At 45.4% G+C, this 15,033-nt stretch overlaps 1 protein-coding gene across 1 annotated transcript in view; it reads left to right on the top strand.

Moving 5' to 3' along the window:
- Positions 1–15,033, top strand: part of LOC138483022 (sodium/iodide cotransporter-like) — a 642,342-nt gene that overhangs the window by 259,604 nt on the left and 367,705 nt on the right. The gene's annotated exons all lie outside the window — the stretch shown is intronic.

Below are 15,033 nucleotides of genomic sequence, written 5' to 3' on the forward strand. Positions count from 1 at the left end.
CTGCCATGCTGGCACTGCAGAACAGCAGCTGGGATGTCAGGAGATGGTCACAGCAAGGTACATGCATGAATTATACCGTTTGTCATGGAGCATTATGAAAGTGGGGTCTGATTAGCAGATCCCACTTTCTGAAACAGAATTATCCAGATCAGTTTAGTTTTCAATACCAAAAAGGTTCGGGTTTACCACACCACAGATGGTATTCTCTCACACCTGGAGCAGCTACCCTGCACAGCACAGGCATCAGCAACAGTGCAAGCTTCCCTGTGAATGAACTTTCACAAAGAAATGCAGCAGCAGAGCGAACATTTTTCATACAACTTGTTCAACGCAGTTACTAGAAGGGCAGGTTTACCTAACTGGTCTAACACTGGCAGCATAATTGCAGGTTTCTTTGCAGAAAACAGGTACATTAACTTTAACCATGAAGGATTTCCACCCACATAACATATATAGCATTCGTAGCAACAGTCTGTGCTTCTCTCATACAACTATACAACTGGACCAGGACCAGTGGTAGAAGTGTATGGAAAGAAGTAGTGGAACTGTGACCTCGGCCGGGATGCGGTCGGCGGGTACATAGTGACATACGACAATATGGAGTGTGAGGAGAAGTTCCTTCTTAGTGTTATCAGAACCCCTTCCCCCCCCCCCCCCCCCCTCATGGATATGAAGCCAACTAGACTCCATCCACGCTCTTTCGCTTAGGCTTCATAAATGTATGGTCAGATTTCTGTTCAGCTGCAACTGCTTGGTACAGTGAAGAGGTATGCTTTACCTTAAAAAATTACAGTTCGGAATGGCGAATATAGTAGTAAAATGTAGTCGACTACTAACAGTGAAAAATACAAGTAGTGGCACTCCGCTCCCGACCGCACCCGCCCGCTCACTTCGATCGCCGTCCAGAACAGGCTACCACAGTGCAAGCTTCCCTCCCACTACCGCTGGTGGCCAATTATCTGCCCCACCCCGCACCGAAAGCTGCCTCTACTACTTATCCAACTACACCCATTGTTTTAGGTGCTTCTACCATCGCCTCTGTCCCTGAGGTAGCACACTTTTTGTGTAACACCATGCTCCTGCCGCAGCCCGTTACAAAACCACAGGTTCAAGAAAAAGGACTGTGTGAAAAGAAACAGTAATTGCCACCAGAAGGAGGTATGCTGAGGGAGCGGGCTTTGGGCATCTCGTGACTGTTCCTCCTGAGGCTAGTTTATCAGACTTTTGTCAACATTTTAGGGGGGCGGGAGCACCTCAAAACACAATGTCAGTGCTGTCTCTGGTAACAGCCCTTCAAGGAAGACTGAAAGGTGAAAGCAGCAGCCATGTCATTTGTTTTGCTTGGGTGTTGGAGGGTGGTAAAAGCGACGTACAAGGGATGTCCCGCCCCCATAGTAAATGTGGTGAAGTTGTCCCAGGAAGTTGTTGCCGGCTCTCTTATGTTGCAGCCCCTACTCCCTTGAGGCCATCACAGTGGCCCTTCTGATGCGAAGCGCAGAAACCTTAGGCTTCTGCGTGGTAGGGCAACGCCAAATGTTCAATTTGGCTGGACAAATGTACCCTCGCCTGACTGGCTTTGTGTGCCAGTCGTTCACTAAAAACAAGAATCAGACACTACTTTTTAGTTTTGCTTATTTTTTTATTGACGTGCTTTGGTTATTAAAGACGTTTAGTTACATTAAAAACATGCATTATGTAAACATTACATTCATTACAAAAATAGAAAGAAATGAGTTCATATCAATGTGAAAAAATTTATAGAATACCAGTCCTTAAAAAAAGTATCCTAAATTGGATTTGTAGTCTGAAAACAGATGAGTACACATTCGTTAAAAAGACCTTTCCAACTAGCTATTACCATCAGTTCATCACAAACAATATGACGTAGATCAGTTGATTAGTATTAGTTTATGCATTTGAGCTTAGGGCCTTTATGAACGTGCATGCAATGGATGGGATCACACAGAATAACTCTGAACCGAAATAACAACTGCATTGTGAAAACTAGGCCTTTTTTCCTCTATCCGGAACTCTCATACTTAGCTGTGTTTCTCCTGTCTGTAAGATTGCACTGTGGCAGTGTCTGTCCTCTTGTCCAATTGACAACTTGTCGTCACATCTGTCCCTTCTGCTTGCACCCTGCCCTTTGTCCTTCCCTAGCCTAGTGTTCTCCCCACCCTCACCCCTTCCTCTTCTCTCCCCACCTACTCTATGGCGCTCTCTGTTAGGCAGAATTATATGCAGTACTCTTTGGGAACACCACACACAATTAAGACTACAAGTGACAGTACAAATTCACCTTTGGTGCAAGCCTGAAATACACAGTAAAGTGGTAGCAATGGCTGAGCAGCCAGACTTATCTCAAGAGCAAGTGAGCAGTATCAATAGTTACACAAAGGACAGCAATTACTATGATTCAAACAAACACTGACTCAGGGTTTCTGAGTAAAAGAATATACATTTATTTACACATCAGTTGTATAACATCTCACTAAAGTAAAGCAGTTGAAAAATCACACTCTTAATACACCATACCACTCCCAATAGATTCTGGACAAGTTAAGCTAAAAAATGAAGTGTGAGCAAAATGGCACTCCAACAATTTAAAAAGGGAGGGAGAAACAAAGTTAGATACAAATTGAGCAGCACCAACAGGTAAGTAAGCAGGGCAAACTAGAAAGAGGAACCACAGTGATGGAACCAAATCAAAAAGGCTCAGGGCCAAAGTCAATAGGACAAAAGACTTTTGCTCAAGATCACACAGTTCAGGGTAGTTTGCAGTTAAGTCTTTGCCAAGTGTCCCAGACGAAGTTGGTCTGCAGAAAAGTTAGTTTAAAGAGTAGAGAAGGACAAGCCCTCGGATTGGCGAAAAGTTTCACACACCTTCACCGCGGCTGGATTAAAGGAACAACTGGATTTGCACAGTACCTTTAAATGGAAAAGAAGCTGAGGCTGAGACAAACGTTCCTGTCAGGTCCTACAGGCTCACGGTTCCTGAAACGACTGTCGGACTGACATGAAGTAGGAAGACTAGAGGGTCCTGCACTGCCCAGGGAAGAAACCAGCAGCAGAGCAAAGCAACAAATAAAAGGTGTGCTCCTTAAAACCCAAGCAGTGTCCGACCTTCCTGGCTATCCGGGTCACTGTAGTTCTGTATAGCAAATTCGACCAGAGGAGGGAGTCCTGGCTTGCAGTTTGGACAAACTGGTTGGTCCCACCAGCTCAGGGGAAGAAGATTCCTGGTAGGTCTTCTCTGTCGTTGGAGTCTGAACATTCGGACCTGCAGCAGCGCTTCACCCGGCGGTTCAGTCGTTGTAGGGGTCCTCTTCTGTCAGCTCCTTGTCCGTTCTTTTGTTCCAGTGGCGACTCTGCCTTTCCAATCCCAGAGACCTGCTTTTTACGCAGTTTTCCCCCATTCACACAGCCTGGCTGTCAATCACACAGCAGGGTGGCTGTCCTGGCGGGACAGTCACCAGGCCAATCAAATAGGAGTGTGACTTGGGTTACAAAGGGAACCCATAGCAGGGATCCTAAAACCCCTCCCTCACATCCTGCCTACCCAGACTTTCAGGCGCCTAAGGAGGGCTTCTGCGGTGAAGCCCATGAAAAGACGGTGAACAGAGGAACCAAACCTGGTTTGGCGAGTGGAGTAAAACACGAGAAAGACATTTACAAAAAGAAATGGTGAATAAACCCAGCCGGAACCGTATAAAAACGTATATGGTCCAGTGGGTTTAAGTTCGAGGCTACCAAGATAGCCTAAAACAATACCAAGGTTATTTAAGATAACCGCGGTAGGAAAAATAGGGTAGTTACCACTGCCAACAGCCAAATCTTGATGAAAAGGGAGTGAAATAATGCTACAAGAGAAACAGACAAAAAGGGATAAGTATTAACCCTTTCCAGTATTCTATGTAAGATAGTTTGCACTGGGTCTGTGGATTTTAAAGAGACTAATAAAGTCAATGGCAGCTTTACATGTTCTGGGAGACAGTAGTCAGTCCCAGAAAATGGAGTCTGAGTTGGGAAGTCTAAAAGACAACCCTGTGTCACTGCACTGAAGGTGCTGTGTAACACACAGTAAAAAGATGATGCCTATGGAGTAGGTGAGGCTCCACAATCTATGAACACAAGAATGTTAAAACACACACAGCAAAACACATGTAAGAGTGGGAAAAAAGACTCTTACCAGGTGAAAAAAATAAATCCTAGAAATCCAGAAAAGCTGCTGAGGGACTCAGTAGGTAATGGAAATAAGCCATTCTGGAGAATTCTCCCTAACACTCTCTGTCTCTCCTATCTTTTCTAACTGCTTCTCTATCGACTATCCTGCTCTCCTCACTAAATCTGGTAGGAATAAGTTTAAAAAGGACATCCTGGTCTCCAACCCAGGCATCCCTATCACTGACAACAATACCAGTGCCCCCTCCAAGCAAACTTTCACCGACATCCTCTTTGTCGTTCCCTCGCCAGACCTATGGAAGCTACATATTGTCTCTGTGCTCTCTTCCTTCTTTTCTTCTCCCATTAATGTTGGCACATGGTGGCCCTCCTGGCCTCCTTCCACTCCTCTAAGGTAATCATTAATGTTTACTTGAATGGTCCTCAGGCCAACCTTCTCCTCTTCGTAGACGCTTCCTGCGCCTCATCAATTTCCTTTCTTCTCCTTCTGTCCCCTCTTCCCCATCCATGGCTTTCTCGCCTTCCCCTGCTGCCTCCTTCTTTGCTACCTTAACCACTCCTCCTTCCTCTTCTGCCCCCCCCCCCCCTCAGGCTGCTTCTACACCTCGGCAGGGTGTACCTCTGATTTGTACCCCTCCCCAGAAGTCTTTCAAGGGTGGCAACCTTCTCCATATTGCCACCCTTAACTCTCGCTCAGCTGTCAAACACTTCTCTAGGAACTTGACCTCAATGTCCTTGGTCTCACTGAGACATGGTTCACAGCCAACTCTGTCACAAGCTTTGACACTCTCCTCCCTGACGGCTACAAGATCCTCTACGTGCCCAGGTGGGGGTGTAGCCCTAATCTTCCCGGAGTGGATTCCTGCCTCTGTCACACCTACGCAGACCTACTCGTCTTTTGAATTCCTCGTCTGCAGGCTCTCTCTCTCTCTCTCTCTCTCTCTCTCTCTCTCTCTCTCTCTCTCTCTCTCTCTCTCTCTTTCTCTATCTCTCCTAGCCATTCCCTTACTGTGGCTACTATCTATCAACCACCTGGTCAGATCTCCTACTTCCTCTATGAGTATGCGGACCTCTCCTCTTCCCTCCTTGTCTCAACCACTCAACTCCTCCTTCTTGGAGACTTCAACATCCACCTTGATGCTTCCTGTCCTTCCTATGGACTCTTCTGCGATCTTTGCAACTCTCTCTCACTCTCTATTCTTCCCTCTGGCCCGACTCATTCTGCAGGGCACACACTGGATGTTTTGATCTCCTCAGACCTTCCCCTTTCTATCCCTCTCACAACTCCTCTCTCCTGGAGTGATCACTTTCTCCTTTCCTCCCAGCTCATCCTCTCTACCCCTCAGGCCAAGCCATCTCCAGCACTGCCACCCACCTTCTCAGCCATCGGACCCATGAAGCGTGTGTCAGTTGCAGCTTTTGCCGCTGCTTTCTCATCCTCCCTCCCCCTTTGGCTGACCCACATCCTGACACAGCCCTTTCCATGCTCCACTCTTCTATATCTGAAACTCTTGACGTTCTTGCCCCTGTCATGAGGATCCGCCTGAAGCCCAAAGCTAAGTGCAACTCCTGGTACGATTCAGACCTTGTCACCCTTAAACGCAAGTGCATGGTGGCTGAGAGGACATGGCGTGCTTCATGTACATCCTCTGATAAAATGGCCTGCCACCTACTCCAAAGGCAATACTGGCTCTCTGTTTCTACCAAGAAGAGATCTCACATTCAAGCCTGCGTGTCTGCGGCATCTAACAACTCTGCTGAACTCTTCAAAATCTGCAAGGAACTGGCCAATCCTGCCGCTGTCTCTACCTCTCCTGTCCCTTCCCAGGCCATCTGCACGGCACTGGCTTCTCATTTCATCTCTAAAACTCAGGACATCCTGTCCTCGCTCTCCTCCTCTCTCTTTCCTCCCTCTACTCCATGCTCTTCCTCTGGCCCTTCTTTGACCACCTCTCCTCCCACCTTCTCTGCCTTTCCCCGGTTCTCACCAGACAAGTCTGAACAGGTTCATCCCTGTTCCTCCCAAACAAATAAGGACCACATTGACTCCCTGGCTCCTGCTCTGGCTGACTTCTGCAACCACTCCTTCGCCACTGGAGTCTCCCCTTCCCCCCTGAAGCACTCCCTTATGCACCCTTAAGAAATCCTCTGCCGACCTGTCCTGCCTGGCCAACTATCGCTCAATCTCCATCATTCCTTTCCTGGGCAAACTCTTGGAAAAGCTGGCCATCTCCCAGCTCAATCTTCAAACTGAATCTTTTGGTTGTCTCCATGATCATCAGTCCGCCTTCAGAGCTGCCAGAAGCATGTAAACTGCTCTCCTGAACATCCATGAAGACCTGCTCTCCAACCTTGATTCCAACACCCCCGGTGTCCTCATCTTACTTGATCTCTCTTCTGCCTTTGACCCGGTCAACCATGCCATCCTGCTCAACCGTCATCGTGATAACCAGGGTATCACCGGTCAAGCCCTGGTGTGCCTGACTTCTTTCCTCTCTGAGCGAACCTCCCAGGTTCAACTTGGGTCCTGCCTCCCCTCTATCTCTACCTGTGGTGTTCCCCAGGGGTCTAACCTCTCTCCCTGGCTGTTCAACCAATACCTGTCACTTCTTGCCCACCACATTGGCGCACTCTGCCCCAACTTCCAGTGCTATGAGGATGACACCCAGCTCATCTTCAGGCTACCCTCAGCCACCTCTTCACCCTCTCTCATCTCTGACTGTCTGGCCGCCATTCAGGAGTGGTGTACTGTCAATGATCTCTGTCTTAATGCCAGTAAGACTGAGATTCTCCTCATCAGCACACCCGCTCCCTCCTTTCCTGTCACTCTCTGGCCGGCCTCTCTTGGCCCTCTTCCTGCTCCTACCTGTGAGGCTAAAAACGTCGGGGTCATCTTCGACTCCACACTCTCCTTCTCTCCTCACATCTCTGATGTCTTTAAGAAGTCACACTACCAGCTGCACCTCCTCAGAGGTATTCCTCCTTTCCTCACCTTCTCCAAGAAGCTCACTGTCTCCAGAGCTCTGGTTCTCTCTAGGCTGGACTACTGCAACAGCCTCTTTCTAAATCTACCTGCCTCTACTCTCCGCCCTGTGCAACTTATCCAAAACAGGACTGCAAGACTTGTCCTTGGCCTCAAGCCCAGGAATTATATCTCTCCAGGACTGAAATCTCTGCACTGGCTCCAAGTGGCTGCGAGGATTAAGTTCAAAACCCTCTGCATTGTCCACAAGGCCTTCTAGGGCCTGGGGCCTCAATACCTTCAACTCTCTCTTCCTAAATATCTTCCTTCTTGAGCTTTTCGCTCATCCGCCTCCAACTCCCTCAGAGTCAGTCGCTTTTCCAAGCAACGAGTTGATGGTAGATCTCTTTTTTCTGCTGGGGCCTCCCTCTGGAACAGCCTTCCTGCCTCCCTGAAACTTGAGGAAAATCATCTCTGGTTCCGGAGGCACCTCAAAACCTTTCTATTTGCTCCTGCTTTTTCTCCTCCTCTCCCCTGCTGACTTCCTGGCTGAATCTGACACTGCACTGGTTACCTGGCCACCTTCTGATCTCTGGTCCAGGTCCCCTCCTCTGCCAGTTGCACACCTGCAATGCCTTCCTGGCAACCCCCGCACTTGGGGACTGTTTCTGTATCCCTACAAGTCCCACTACTAGAACTTGACACCTGATGGCTGCACTTACCCTTGCACGTGCCACCTGCTGGCCGTAATTTTACTTATTGTTATTTATTTATCCATTGTACTGCACTGTCCCCCTCACCCGCACTTTCACACTTCCCCTTCCCATGTACTTGCACGATATGAATGACACCTGGTCTAGTAGGATCGTTGTCTGTCTTCACTCTGTTCCCCCTCCCTTGCCTCTTCGCGCCTTGAAACCCTTGTGTATAGGCACGTTACAAATGCCATATCATATCATAACTCAGGAAGATGGCAAAGTACTGTTTTATTAACAATTACCTAAACAGAGAGTTTACAACGAACATGAACGGACATACGCTCAGGTTCTCTCAGCAATCTTTTCATTAAACATACTTTATATATCAGCAATACGTCAGTGGTAACATCATACTACTTGGCAAATAATGAAAAACCTACTAAGAGTCCGGAAAAGCTTAAGGGGAATATCTAAGTACACATTCTATAGGAACGAGGATTGTGATTGGCTGTCCACTATCAGATGGACAACATATGCCTACCTCTAAAACATGTCATCTTCAGAAACATTAGATACACGGTTTCTCATTGGTTTTCAAACTATAAGGTCATTTGTTATATGGACCACTACAATTGGTTGGCACGCATGTGCCAGATGTGGAACATTTGGTTCACTTAGCAGCAGGTAAGCCCAGACCCAGGTGAAAGGAGATGGGGCATGACACTACCTCCCCACCCAATTAGCCCAGCATCTCTCATCACAAATGCCTTCTGCCATGAACATTGTCTTTGAACTTGGCCTTGCAAAATTATCCTTGTCTACAGAATACATGGGAGTGCGAGCACTCACTATCGTGTTCTGGGACTCTAAGTCGAACTCTATTTTCATCCTTGGCTCACGTGACAGGAGACCACGATTAGGTCCATTTTGCAAGTTTTAAATGCTCTAAATGAATACAACTTGGCACTCTTGGTGTTCTTTCTTTGCACCTTAACAAGGGATGATTTACCCTTCGCATGTTTGCTCCTTTCCTGAATAGATAGCTGACCTTGGCGGCTTCAGTGTTGACTCCAGGTCAGACAACCTCGCCATGGAGCTCCACGATTCAGCTTATTCTTGCTGCAACACAGTTTTCCCTTTCTTCTTCATGAGTCCTAGCTTACTAAATTCATGATACCGATGTCTAGCTTCTATACAATGGTGGCTATGCCTGCATTCTATTCACTACGTTCAGGGAGCTTCTATGATGACTTAGTCTACTTGAGTTCAGCGTCAGTACAATCATTGAACGGTTGATTCTCTGCAGCACTTTGTGCACATGTAGTCTTCCTTTTTGTACTTAAGAGGTTCTCTTGATTCTTTACTTCATCATATGTTTCTGTAGGATCCATACATCCTCTTCAGCCAGTATCTAGGGACGTTGTATGTCTCTGGTGACATCACTAGCTTCTTTCTTTGCTCTTTTTCATATTCCTTCAGGGAGTTCCTCCCTTAGGTTGTCATTGCTTCGGTGATACATTCTGTACGTTTGTCTCAATGGGTATCTTCTTTTGAACACACGCTGCAGTATTGGCACTACTGCTGATGTCAAACATGGCACAATCATAGGTCTCCAACATATGGGGGTTAGGGAGATCGGGTTTCCTGCAGAGGCATGCAGCTGCTCCTCTACATTCCCCCTTCTGGTGGAGTCCTCGACCACCACTTCAATCGTTTCCACATCCTGGTATTTTCTCTTGACGAAGTGTTTCTTTATTGTCCATATCTTCACACACACCTCAGGGTGCCGACTGATTTAACATTTTCATCTACACTCAAAGTCATGTAGTTACATTGTCCATTTGGGGTACAATAGACCCATCGTCCACATACTTCTTATGATTCTTTGGATACAGGAACTTCGTTCCTTCAGGTGCTATGATGCGGGCCTCTATGTATTTCCTGACAGCATCATCAGCCAGCTCCTTCACGTTTGGTTCAGGTTTGACATTGATCATTAACGTCATCCCTACCACCTTCTTTGCCATTTTGTTGTATGGGGCAATAACCATCCTGACTACACAGAATCCAAACATTACTAACACCAGTATTACCCCAAGAACTAAAATATATTTGCCAACCACTGTGGAATCCATGAAAACAAAGAGGCAAACCAGCTGTCATCTTCAATGTCCTCTGTCTCGTCTTCCATCTTGGCATGCACGTCTGTCAACAACGTTATGGCCTCTGTCAAGGTTCCATTTTGGTCATCGTGAGAAGGTATGAATATGCAACACCGTGGCCCGATTTAGGCGCAAACTATTCCTTCTGTTGCAGTGATCATATTAAGAACATATCGAATTCTTGAGGGTCATCAGTCGTATGGCCCTCAGCTCTTCTTTAATGACGTTGAATCCCTTTATGGTAGCATTGATTGACTGCAATAGCTCCCATCTGGTGATTTGTAAACATTTGGCATTTGCTACTGTCTGAATTCCAGGCATGAATATAGCTGTCATTATCATAGCAGTCTTACTTAATAACTTGTAACCTTCAGGAATGGCTTCATACGCTGTTATGGATTTGGTTGAGAAATAATTTTCTCTTTTCATCCGTAGAAGTTCAAGTGATCTTCTCTTTCACAAATGGGGATCTGCTTTGGGAAATTCACCAGTGTTCAGATCGATCTGGGGAATCTCTAATGCTGGAACATGGATCAGCACCAGGTAACATACTCCGCCCCAATACTTGGGCAACTTCATATAGGCTCTAGATCCACATGCCCAATATCGATCCATAAGGAGAGCTGTCCCTTCTCCCATCCTGGGGACGTCAATTGTGGTCTTGCATTCTTTGTTATATCCCACATGGTTCTTTCCATGTCTTCGAAAGCATAGTGTCACATTAACCAATGGGATTACAACTACTGGGCATGATTCGTCTTCTACCCATGTCAACAGTTTGGAGTGCTTGGCCCATGACTTTAAACATCCATCATTCACTTTCTGCACTTCTTGCACGTTGTCCGTCTTCGGAAGATGTGCTGCACAAGTCACCATTCCTTCTTCCCATCCCTTCTTGATATGCACTCTGCAGAGTCTCTATTGATTTCCAGTCCAAATAAAGTAAGTGTTAATCACTTGTCTCTTTATTGTCCTTTTTCTTAGTCATTGATCGCGTCTGCACACGCAGAAAATTCTTCTTCTCTTCTTGTTTCTGAATCAGCAATGGTGGGATGGAGGGCCTCACCTTTATACATATTCATGTCGTTTGAGTGGAGCAAAACACTTCTTCCTTGAATCTTAACAGCTGAAAGGGACACTTCTTCAACACAGAATGGGCCATGAAAGTGAGGCTTATGCCACTTCCTGGTGACATTCTTGATCAGGACTTGGTCCCCAACATATAACCTCTGTGGTGATAATAGTTCACTTGGATTGGTTGCCAAATTACCTTCTTCCGTATTCTTAGACCTTCCCCCCTGACGCTTGACCTGATCGAAATGTAAGAAATACTGGCAATCATACATGTCAAATAATCATGCATCTCACCACCTAAAGTTTTGCAAAACTCTGGGCATCACTCCATATCCTAGATGGAGGTGTAAGGGGCATTCTCATTCAACGCCATGGAACTAGCTCATGCAGGGTGAGGTAGTGGTCCGATCCTGGCTGATTCCAAAGGGCATATAAGGCAAGGGGTAGACAATACAGCCATCCCTTTTTTAAAGTCAATTTAATCGAGGCGGCCGATGGGTCTCTCACATATTCCGTTCGCTTGTGGGTGATACGCAGAAGAGAGCTTGTGCTTTATACTTAATAAAAGCCCTATTTGTACGAATAGCTCATTTACAAAATGTGGCCCATTATCGGATCTTAGTACTTCACACACACCCCACCACAGGAATACTTCACGCACTAAAGACTTTGCTGCGCAAGTGGCATCAGTTTGTGTACACAGACCCCAGACCCACCTTGATCCACCTAGAAAAGGGACACACCACCACTAATAGATACCTATATCCATTACATGTCTGCAGCATGTCGACATAGTCGATATGTAAATGCTGAAATCGACCATTTGGTCAAGGTATTTCTCCTGTAATTGTTCTCAGTGTATGCCCAGCAGTAAACCTTTGACACACAATGCAATTCACCATAAATAGTGCAACATTTTCCAACAAATTAGGAATGAACCAGTCTTCTGCAATACTATCAGCAAGACGCTCTCTAGATACATGCGCGGGGTAATGCAGCTGTTCAAGCGTGACTTTTAATAGAGGTACTGGCATCACTGGTTTTACAGTGCTGTCCTGTCACCATTGTCACCATAATGCTTCAGTGGGGGATAAAGAACACCCCCTTTGTTTCCACAGTTCTTGCTCTTCCTGTGGTGCACTTCCCTGAATCTCTATTAATTGGGTTATTGACAACTTATTAAACCACTCTTGCACTAACATAATTGTAACTGAATTCTCTTTAATACTCAGTATCAAATTCCTGGAGAATATGCAACCCTTTTGGCTTCTACATCTGCGGCTTTGTTCCTGCAAGAGATAACATCTTTTTGCTTAGTATGCGCTGCACATTTTACGACCGCTATGGCTACTGGGAGTTGTAGTACCTTAATGAGTCTCTCCAATAAGGACGAATGCTGCACTGGAGAGTCATCTGCGCAGATGTAGCCCTTCATCTTCCAACGTGCCAATCCTGCATGTACGGTTGACATCACATAGGCAGAGTCACTGTACACGGTCACTTCCTGCCCTTCATGTTTCTCAAGTGCGACAATAAGTGCTACTAATTCTGCTGCTTTTGCTGAAACATTAAACAGTAGCCTTGAACTTGCTACTACTTTGAATTCTCCTTTTAATCTATGTCTTACTACTGCGGCGCCTGAATGCCTTTCCCCACTAGTCTGATCCATTTTCAAAGAACCATCAATGAAAAGAATCACCCCTCCTGCTAAAGCATTCTCCTTCACACGGGGTATATCATCACAAAATTCACCATAATTAGCACAGTCATTCACATGAACACCTTCTTCTACGGGTGCAGCTATGAACGTGTCTGGGTTCACTATTTTACATTTTATGATTTTAATTGATGGGTTAGAAATCATTACATCATAAACTGAAGCGTTTTGGGATGTCAATGTGCCCTTGAGTTTCTCTAAAATGGCAAATAGACCATGTTCCACGAAATGAGTCAAGAGCAGCTCATGACAATACTTTTGGACTTCTCAATTGCAAATGCGGCAGCCGTCAAAGTTATTCGCAAGGCAAGTGTCCTCTCATAACTGGGTTTAAAATTATGATTTGACAAAGGTTTGTACCTAATGTGGTTCTTTTTGTAAGCACTGCTGATATTACTGACTCATCTGTGTGTGAAAACAAATACAATTCCTCGCCACAAATGGGAATTCCTAAAACTGGGGCTGTACAAATTGCTTTCTTCAATTAGTCAAATCCTTCCTCCATTTCATCGGTCCATTCTAGTTTTGTTTTACAAACTTTCCTTAATGCTTGCAGAAATGGCCTTGTGTACGTACTATAATCAAACACCCAGGCTCTTACATAATTGCACAAACCCAAAAACTGTTGCATCTGTCTCACTGTGTTTGGTTTAGATGTTTTCATGATTGCCTCATCTCTCTCAGGTGTCATTATCTTTCCTTCATGCAAAATCAACAGACCTATGTATAACACCTCTTCTTGGCAGTACTGTAACTTCTCTTTGTATACCTTGTATCCCTTGTCTGCTATAATAGTCATTAATTGGATAGAGACCTGTCTGCACTCATCCTCTGTTTTACTGCACATCAATAGGTCATCTATGTATTGTATCACTGCACTTTCAAGATCGACATTGCCTAGATCCATCTGTAGAACTTTATTAAAGATCGATGGGGAATCACGGTACTCTTGGGGCAGCCAAGTATGCTTTAGTCTCTTTTGGTGAAACATAAATTAAGTCGAGTCTAAGGAGTCTTTATGCAACAGGATCGAAAAAAACGCATTCAACGCATCAAATCGATCACTGTGAAGTATCGAGCTTCTACTGGGATACTACATAATATTGTCGCCGGATTAGGAACTAAAGTAAACTCAGAATCTACAATCTGGTTAAGAGGTCTCAAATCCTGGTTAAATCTTCACGACCCTTCATTCGATTGCTTAATTGGATACACTGCGGTATTACATGATGACTCTGGTGGCACCAGAATCCCCTGATTCATCAGTTCTGAAATAGTCTAAAATATACCTTCATCAGCTTCTCGAGGCATGGGGTACTGTTTTGCTTGGGGTAAAATTGCTCCTGGCTTAGGCTTTATGTTAACCTCCCCTGTGCCAACCTACATCATAAGGGCCTGTGGTCCATAGGGTATTCAGCACTTTTTCAAGATCCTGCTGAAAAAATACTGGTCGCTGCCGCATTATCACCATACTTTGTGGAACTTCCCTTTTCTCTATCCTTATCCAGTATGTAATGCTCATGAAGAACACTACTTTGTCATCGCTTCGGTGTTATCCGAACATATCATCATCAGTTATGTCAGTCAATCTGTACCCCTCCTCAAGAGTTATCACTGTTCTCCATGGTCTACCCTCATCGTCTACTCCTTTGAGCATTGCCATTTCTTTTCTTACTATAGCTACATCCATAGGTATTTGTGATCTAAATAAAAAGTCATCAGGTATCCTAACAATCTTTCCTACCAGGCCAGGTAGCCATGTCAGTAAAATGCTTACTCCATATAAAAATCTCTTGATCTACTGGAACGCCTCGCAGGGCTACTGGCCCTGTGAACTCCAGTATGAACTCTCCCACATTTAAAAAGTGTATTCCTGGAGTGGAGCACACAATTCCTTGGTCAGTAAATTAAATCGTCATGTTAAGGTTCGTAATTAAATCTCTTCCTAAAATGTTAACCAGTGTCTGTTATGAATATAACAGAGGAATGGACATGTCACATTCTTCTATGGGGACTGGTAATTTATCAGTAAAAGGAACTCAACTCGTAGCTCCATAGAATCCTTGAGCATTCATGGCAATACCTGACATTGGATATTTTCCTTCTCGTATACATGAACGAGTTGCTCCAGTGTCTACAAGAAAAAAGGATTTGCCTCCTATCGTCACATCGACCCTTGGTTCCTCTTGGGGGTCTGGTGTCACAGATAGTACTGAACACATCAAGTCACCCTGTGAG

Source organism: Ambystoma mexicanum, chromosome 1p (assembly GCF_040938575.1).
Source record: "Ambystoma mexicanum isolate Mex_15411 chromosome 1p, UKY_AmexF1_1, whole genome shotgun sequence".
NCBI classification, from domain to species: Eukaryota; Metazoa; Chordata; class Amphibia; order Caudata; family Ambystomatidae; genus Ambystoma; species Ambystoma mexicanum.